Source organism: Panulirus ornatus, chromosome 25, assembly GCF_036320965.1.
Source record: "Panulirus ornatus isolate Po-2019 chromosome 25, ASM3632096v1, whole genome shotgun sequence".
NCBI classification, from domain to species: Eukaryota; Metazoa; Arthropoda; class Malacostraca; order Decapoda; family Palinuridae; genus Panulirus; species Panulirus ornatus.
The window spans coordinates 8,800,028-8,809,202 of NC_092248.1; the positions used below are offsets into that span (position 1 = coordinate 8,800,028).

A 9,175-nucleotide genomic window follows, 5' to 3' on the forward strand; every position below is an offset into this window, starting at 1 on the left:
GATATCATGCATCACAAGAGATATTGACAAAAGAGTTTGAGCAACGCATCAGAAAAGTAAAGACCTTGGGTGGGTTTGTTTTATATTTTTGGAACACCAAAATCCTTTAATACTCTCGACCCCGGGAGACTGATCAGGAAGTTAGAGGCACTGGCTGGCGTCAAGGGAGGACTCCCCAATTGGATCAAACATGACCTACTTGGAGGGAAGCAGAGGAAACGTCAATAATGACTTTTTGATATATATATATATATATATATATATATATATATATATATATATATATATATATATATATATATATATATATATATATATATATATATATATATATCTGACGAAAGTGACAAGTGAAGTTCCTCTGGGTTCAGTGTTAGGGAGACGTACTCTTGAAATGCAGATAACTTGCCACGGGAGCCTCAGTCATACCTGACTGTGTATGCAAGATAGTGCTATGCTTATGATTAAAGTACAGAGCATTCATAACTACAATGGCTTACATCGAGACCTGGATTAGATGCACCAGAGGCTGATAAATGGACAATGAAATTTAATCCAAACTTGGGTACAGTACGAGAGCTTTGAATGAAACGCTCACTATACCTCGATCATCATACAAGATGAGTAAAAAAATATCAAGTGAGAGACTTAGAAGAAGTTTCAGGTATTCTGGTTAGTTAAAACTGTCTTCGAAGTACACACACAAAAAAAAAAAAAGTTAAATAAGATATCCACATCGTAACAGAATATAGTTTCATACACCAGCAACATGGTCCCCCTCACTTAATTAAGGAACCATCCAGAGCTGCTGGAGAAGGACCCATGAAACACAAAACCATGGCTCCCAGTATTAAAGAGAATGAGTTATGGGGAGAATGGTCCTCGAAATACCAACTCCAAAAGAGAGGAGGGTAGAGGGAAGGAGATGACCACCTTTAACTTCCTCAGGAACCACGAAGATGTTAACAAAGACCAGTTTTTCAAGATTAAAGAGGCACTACTCACCCACACCGCACAGCGGGAAACACAGCACAAGAGGAAAAAAGGAACTGCGGAAATACTTATTCCAAAACAGTCATAGACATGCAGCAGAAGCTAAGTCAAAAGGATGTCAATACTGCTAACAGTGAAGAAAAAATATATGTATGTATGTACGCATGGGACCCCACGAGTGTATCCCTCCCCAGACAGTACATATAGGTAATTACACACCCAGGCCTTGAGATGGGCGGAGACAACACACATATACATACACTCAGGCCCTGGGATACGTGAAGACATATACACACACCCAGGACCTTGGATGTGTGGAGAAAATACATACATACACACACACACAGGCCCCAGGATGCGTGGGGGGAAAAAACACACATACACATACCCAGGGCCGGGGATGCGTGGGGGCAACATGCTACATAATTAAGAGGAGAGTGTAATAATGGCTGGGCTGGTCTCCCCCCCCGCCCCCCCGGTGAAGTGTGCAGACCATTCTTACTACCTGGCCCCCTGCACCATCGTGAACTCTGCAACATTCGCCTCTGCAAAAGCTGGAGAGAAAAAGAGAGTACCTTCGACGAAATTTTGCATGGTGCAGGGGTAACACGTAACGCCCACGAGAGAGAGAGAGAGAGAGAGAGAGAGAGAGAGAGAGAGAGAGAGAGAGAGAGAGAGAGAGAGAGAGAGAGAGAGAGAGAGAGAGAGAGAGAGAATGTCCAGTATTCAATACAGAGGTCAAATCTCTGAGGAATAACTAGTTATTGCAACTCTGCCAATCTCCTCCACTGACACAAACAAGAACCAACCTCCACGCTCACACAAACAAGAGCCGAGCCACCATCTTTCCTCTGACACTTCAGAGACATAAACAAGAGACATCTCTACATGTTGAAACGAAGAGAATATGTAGTATACGTGATAGGCTAGGCGCGTGTATAGACTACATGTTGTGCTAAGAGTAAGTGTCCTCCACCCTAAATGCGACGTTCTGCCATCACACGGGAAAATTATCACCAGCTGCGATCTTTTACAAACGGTGTTAATAATAATGTTTTTTTCTTTTTCTTTGCGAGCGAATGACTGAGGCCATGTCACGTCACGCCATCTTGTATTTTACATGACCTGCTAATTTTCGCTGCACGCTATAGGCGGAGAGGTCGCTGGCAAGTCTGTAATAGCGTTTGTATGACCTGGATACGAAACAGAACGCAAGTATGCCACCAAATAAAATCAACACGTATTCATCTGGAATCATCTACCAGTGTATACGATATAGATCTTTCTGAAAAGAAAAAGCAGTATGTCCTACATCATAAACAAGAGTATATACTTTACAAGAATACCTCATAATTGTTGTGTTGTACAAATGCCGAAAGCAAGAACTCCAGTCGAAAAGCAAAAAAATTTACTGCTTGGATAAATGCCATCAGGCGTCATGATTGGAAACCAAGGACTCAGGAACAGATATCACAACCACTGATATCTGGAAAACATTTCAATATCAAGCGAGATTTCATTCTCTAAGTAGCTCGATTTTCATTCTGGTACTACAATCGAATTTTTTTTTCTACAAGAAATTTCTCTGACCTAACACTGAACTCCAAGTGAAATCAGTGAAAAGAAAACGTGAGAAATTTCATTAATTAAACACCATACATAATCCTGATTCAGTTCTATGATAAAAGCTGTGCTTTCAAATCAGAGCAAAGCCTTAACCTTATCTCTGACTTGCGAAGCAAAATTTACTCTACTGATATATCGCTGCAATAGCAGTCCGAAACACGACTACAGACGAAGCCTCTGGCTTCTGTTTTCATTGATTCCTTGATGAATACATTTGGCCTATCTGGAATATATTCCGTCACATCCCGTCATGTTTTATTTGGAAAACTTCGTATGTGGACCTGGCAATGTCTCGTCACTTTTCTGTATGAATTTCGTTTGGTGTGTATCTTATTTGCCTGTTCATGGCTAGGAAAATATTCTTAGGCTCCCAGGACTTAGTTTACAGCTGATCTGTGAGTTTCTTGATCAAAGCAAAATTTGTTGTTGCGAGAATCCAAGAACATGACTTTGCACATATGTTTTACCTCACAGGTGCTACTTTTTTCCCCCTCAAACACAAACTTAGAGACAACACCATATGGATGGAATCATACAGTGCCAAAAGCAAGAGCCGTTACATCAATATATGAAGTATAACTCGAGGTTTGCTCCAATAACTGTTTAACAGAATTAAGGAAACAAGACTCTATATGGCATTCAGGACTGGTCCGGGCGGCCAGCTAGGTTTGCTAGTCATGAATCTAGCTAGGTTTGCTACAGTCAGCTTTGAGAATAAAATACGATATGGTTATCTGCTGACTTTTACAAAAAGTATGGAGCGCAGCTTCTTAATAGCATCAGCAATGGTATGTAAAATAAAACAAACAAATAGTAAAAACATTCATCTTCGCCTCATATTTTGTTAGTAGGAGCTCAGCCACCAAACACGCCGTTACTGACTCCCTCCCGGACCAAAGTTCTAACTCCCCCAGATCACCCCCCACCCACTTCCCTCCCCTATACTGTTCCAGTATCGAGCAGGTACAGTGAAGGTTACAAACGGAAGAGGACGTGTCCGTAGATCTTGTTGGTTGACAGTTGCCAGTTATCTGGCAGGGAAAGAATTCTAAGATTCATGAACTATGTAACAATGTATAAAGCTAATGAAAATACCTTAAAAATACTTAAAAACTTTAAAATATTAAGCTAAAAATTTGCAAAATTTGTAGAAAATGCTTACTCATTCTTGGATTTAGCACAGATAAGCATTTTCTATGGGTTTTGAATCTTCTATATCAGTTTTTCTTTATAAAAGAAAATAGTTATTGGATTATCGTTAACTTCTGAAAACTAGGTATTAAAATTATCGGAGTGAAAAACATTTTGAGCGATCGGAGCCTGAACATAAAGGAAGTTGAGAAGCGTCCAGTTTATCATGAATTGGAACGATGTGTTATACCGGGATCGACGTGCTGTCAACGGACTGAACCAAGTCATGTGAAACGTCTAAGGTAAACCATTTTAGATATCTGGGAGTGGACTTAGCAGCGAATGGAACCATGGAAGTGGGAGTAAGTCATGTGATGGGGAGGGTGCGAGGGTTCTGGGAGCGATGATGAATGCATGGAAAGACAACATTATTTCGGAGTGTGAGAATGAGTATGTTTGAAGGAATAGTAGTTCCAGCAATGTTGTATGGTTGCAAGGTATGGGCTATAGATTAAGCTGTACGAAGGAGGGGGGATGCGTTGGAAATGAAAAGTTTGAGGACAGTATGTGGTGTGAGGTGGTTTGATCAAGTAATGAAAGGGTAAAAGAAAAGAGTGGTAACAAATGAGTGTGGTTGAAAGCAGAAGAGGTTGTGTCGAAATGATTTGGACATATGGAGAGAATGAGTGAGGAAAGGTTGACAAATAGGATACGTGTCGGTGAAGGGAAAAAGGAGAAGCGGGAGACCAGATTGGAGGTGGAAGGATGAGTGAAAAGGATTTTGAGCGATCGGGGCTTGAACATGCAGGAGGGTGAGAGGCGTGCAAGGAAGAGAGTGAATTGGAACGAAGTGGTATACCGGTGTCGACGTGCTGTCAGTGGACTGAACCAGGTAATGTGAAACGTCTGGGGTAAACCATGGAAATGTCTGTGGGGCCTGGATTTGGGTTGGGTTTTGTGGTTTCGGTGCATTATACATGATAGCTAGAGGCTGAGTGTGAACGAACATGGACCTTTTTAGTCTGCTTTCCTAGAGCTACCTTGCTGACGCAGGGGGTGGCGATGCTTGCTTCCTATGGGGCGGAGTGGTGCCGAGAATGGATGAAGGCAAGCGAGTACCAATATGTACATGTGTATATATGTATATGGTTGTGTATGCGTATGTATATGTGTATATGTTGATATGTATGTGCATGCGCGTGTATGGTTATGTACATGAAACTACAATTAGGAAATGAATTATTGTCAAAATTTTTTCGTGGCAAAGCCGCGGCAGGCCGAAACGAGGCGCACTGTCGTTTGACAAATGGTCTAGGGAAGGGGTTCCCAACCATTTTGTTCCTCTGTACCCCTTGGGAAATGTGACAGGTTCCCATGTACCACTAAAAATTAAGGATAAAAAATTATAAAATCGATTTTATATAATCTTATGTAATCTATAAAAAACTATATAAGGATTCTATTTTTTAGAAAGTTAATACAAGGAGGGGAGGATTTCCGGCCCCCCGCTCCCGTCCCCTCTAGTCGCTTTCTACGACACGCGAGGAATACGTGGGAAGTATTCTTTCACCCCTATCCCCAGGGATAATATACATATACATTACTTAACATCCTAAAATTATCATACACTGCAAAGGTCAGTACATATCTCATGAAAACACTTTAAATTACATATAACACATTCACAGCAGAGTGTCACTGTTCCTGCACAAGCAATTACATGACACTAATAACAATACAAAGCTAGTCTGATTCATGTGAGAAACTGCAGAAGCTGGTGACTGAGTTTGGTAAAGTGTGTGGAAGAAGAAAGTTGAGAGTAAATGTGAATAAGAGCAAGGTTATTAGGTACAGTAGGGGTGAGGGTCAAGTCAATTGGGAGGTGAGTTTGAATGGAGAAAAACTGGAGGAAGTGAAGTGTTTTAGATATCTGGGAGTGGATCTGTCAGCGGATGGAACCATGGAAGCGGAAGTGGATCATAGGGTGGGGGAGGGGGCGAAAATTTTGGGAGCCTTGAAAAATGTGTGGAAGTCGAGAACATTATCTCGGAAAGCGAAAATGGGTATGTTTGAGGGAATAGTGGTTCCAACAATGTTGTATGGTTGCGAGGCGTGGGCTATGGATAGAGATGTGCGCAGGAGGATGGATGTGCTGGAAATGAGATGTTTGAGGACAATGTGTGGTGTGAGGTGGTTTGATCGAGTAAGTAACGTAAGGGTAAGAGAGATGTGTGGAAATAAAAAGAGCGTGGTTGAGAGAGCAGAAGAGGGTGTTTTGAAATGGTTTGGGCACATGGAGAGAATGAGTGAGGAGAGATTGACCAAGAGGATATATGTGTCGGAGGTGGAGGGAACGAGGAGAAGAGGGAGACCAAATTGGAGGTGGAAAGATGGAGTGAAAAAGATTTTGTGTGATCGGGGCCTGAACATGCAGGAGGGTGAAAGGAGGGCAAGGAATAGAGTGAATTGGAGTCATGTGGTATACAGGGGTTGACGTGCTGTCAGTGGATTGAATCAAGGCATGTGAAGCGTCTGGGGTAAACCATGGAAAGCTGTGTAGGTATGTATATTTGCGTGTGTGGACGTGTGTATGTACATGTGTATGGGGGGGGGGGGCATTTCTTTCGTCTGTTTCCTTGCGCTACCTCGCAAACGCGGGAGACAGCGACAAAGTATAAAAAAAAAAAAAAAAAAAAAAAGGATTCTATACTGATTTATACTGATTTTATACTGATTTATATGCTTATGTTTTACATTACTCATGGTGTACAAAGTATAAGTGTGCAACACTTGTACTTTCAGACTACTACTATGTATCCCATGAGAAGTGCACATGTACCCCTGGGGCTACAAGCACCCCCAGGTTGGGAACCCCTGGACTACGGTTTCCACCACACGCTATTCCGTACTTTGGGAATCTTGGACAGTAAGTCTATGAATAGCTACTAAAGCGGTGATGCCTAGCAAACCAGGCTGTCTGAACATGTCTTACCTTTTCCTCCGTGAGCACTTTATCATGGCCGATGACGGGTGAGATGCCTTACACTATTTTCCTACGATATCTTACGAAATAAACTGAAATCACTGTCACTTTTCACACCAGAAATATAATCATAAACTTAATTCACTTTCGGAATCTAAGATCTTTCACTTAAATGAGCGTTGATAATGGAAAATCCAGCCGGACCAGCCGCCAGAGACCACCTTCGAGTTTCGTAACGGTTTATCAGTGACGTCACGATTTGGGGAAATAAGTCATGGCTGTATTAAGCTATTGATATCTACATATTTGGGATATGATTGAAAATTATTCATGTCAAAAATTGTGAAATATTATCTGATTTAGAAACTATTATATACTTACGGTATTTACAGTATTTTGAAAACTTTGAAGTACAAAATATTTTCCACTTTTTTTCAAATACAACACTATCTATCTGAACAAGAAACATGACATATAGTGATGAATTATATAATAAAGTAATATTTAGATATAATTATGATATATATTTTACTTCGCTGAAGTTAAGGAAATGAAACTAATGTAGACATTTCTACTGACATGACGTCACGCGGGAAAATTTTTGGGACAAGACCATGGACCGACTGGAGGAGCTGTCTTCATGCTGTATTTACAGGTATGCTCAGGAGTATTTGAGTCGTATTAGGCTGAGACGTGTAATGTGACTTTACTCAAGATGGCATAGATTAGTTTAGGTGAACTGTGAGGTTTGTAATTAGGAATAAGATAGATACTGGAAGGTATGTGGTGGTACAGGCCAGGGTGAGGAAGCGGACGAGAGGGACGCCCAGTGGTATTAAACAACTACAGTACTTAATAACCGTGAAATGTATGTGAATACCATATATGAAGGGCTATACTGTCTTATAAGTTAGAAATAAGAATGTAAATGAGATGGCTAGTAAGTAATGGAGTTTTCTATTTCAGGTCTACCTCCAATGCCTTTTGGCTCCGGGTGATTTTAGGATGCCATGAAGTATTACTGCCTAAGTTCTTTAGACTAAATGTCATAGACATGGTGCTGGAATAAGTATTGCTATCTGTAAGTGACGTTATTATCGGTGGTTTACACCAACTGATACCCCTACCTCATTACATTTATGATGTGGGGTAATAACGGCTTAAGGCACTACCAACTCGGATGTGCACTTATATCAGAGAAAAATCCCCATTTTCGTCCTGAAGTCCAGCATATATTGCATCTGTCCCCCAACTCCCCTTAACCTCCTTAAAAATCACCTGGAGTTAGAAGCAGCTGGACGAGAGTGAGCAAGAACGAGCACCGTTGTGGGCAGTCACAAGAGAAGACGGCTGAGCGTGGCACAAGGCTCAGTGAGGGACGGCCCGGCAGCGGCGGGGGGGGGGATGCACCACACCAACCTCCTCCCCAGGGACCAGGAGCCAACGCGGACGAGAACCTCACACCATCACATTAGTGAGTTCATCATTACTTTCTTTTTTTTTTTTACTTTATTACTTGTTTGTTTTGGAGTGTGGATCGGGGACGAAGACTTTGAGAGGTTTTTGCCTATCATGTAGGGTGTTAGGAAGACTGTAAGGAACGATAATGCCAGTGTGTCGGTGCAACATGAGAGGACCAGGGCTGAAGTAGGCAATACCCGGCGTTCCCAGTGCCCAAAGGAGCCACGGGATCTTAGGGTTGTATATATATATATATATATATATATATATATATATATATATATATATATAATATATATATATTTTTTTTTTTTTTTTTTTTTTTTTTTTATACTTTGTCGCTGTCTCCCGCGTTTGCGAGGTAGCGCGAGGAAACAGACGAAAGAAATGGCCCAACCCCCATACACACGTACATACACACGTCCACACACGCAAATATACATACCTACACAGCTTTCCATGGTTTACCCCAGACGCTTCACATGCCTTGATTCAATCCACTGACAGCACGTCAACCCCTGTATACCTTACATCGAGGATGTAAGGCATGTGTACGTGTAGGAAGAGAGGAAAGTGATTGGTTCTCAGTGAATGTAGGTTTGCGGCAGGGGTGTGTGATGTCTCCATGGTTGTTTAATTTGTTTATGGATGGGGTTGTTAGGGAGGTAAATGCAAGAGTCCTGGAAAGAGGGGCAAGTATGAAGTCTGTTGGGGATGAGAGAGCTTGGGAAGTGAGTCAGTTGTTGTTCGCTGATGATACAGCGCTGGTGGCTGATTCATGTGAGAAACTGCAGAAGCTGGTGACTGAGTTTGGTAAAGTGTGTGGAAGAAGAAAGTTAAGAGTAAATGTGAATAAGAGCAAGGTTATTAGGTACAGTAGGGTTGAGGGTCAAGTCAATTGGGAGGTGAGTTTGAATGGAGAAAAACTGGAGGAAGTGAAGTGTTTTAGATATCTGGGAGTGGATCTGTCAGCGGATGGAA

The 9,175-nt window shown here is 41.6% G+C and overlaps 2 protein-coding genes across 4 annotated transcripts in view; one reads left to right on the plus strand and one right to left on the minus strand.

Moving 5' to 3' along the window:
- Nucleotides 1–6,960, minus strand: part of DopEcR (G-protein coupled receptor DopEcR) — a 142,720-nt gene extending 135,760 nt beyond the window's left edge. For all 3 annotated transcript variants that reach the window (XM_071677500.1, XM_071677499.1, XM_071677496.1), the window contains exon 1: nt 6,743–6,960. The gene's annotated coding sequence lies outside the window, so the exon portion shown is untranslated. The remainder of the gene's footprint in view (nt 1–6,742) is intronic.
- Nucleotides 6,961–7,327: 367 nt separating this feature from the next.
- Nucleotides 7,328–9,175, plus strand: part of LOC139757241 (uncharacterized) — a 47,530-nt gene continuing 45,682 nt past the window's right edge. The window contains exons 1-2 of the mRNA XM_071677503.1: nt 7,328–7,388; nt 7,700–8,207. The gene's annotated coding sequence lies outside the window, so the exon portion shown is untranslated. The remainder of the gene's footprint in view (nt 7,389–7,699; nt 8,208–9,175) is intronic.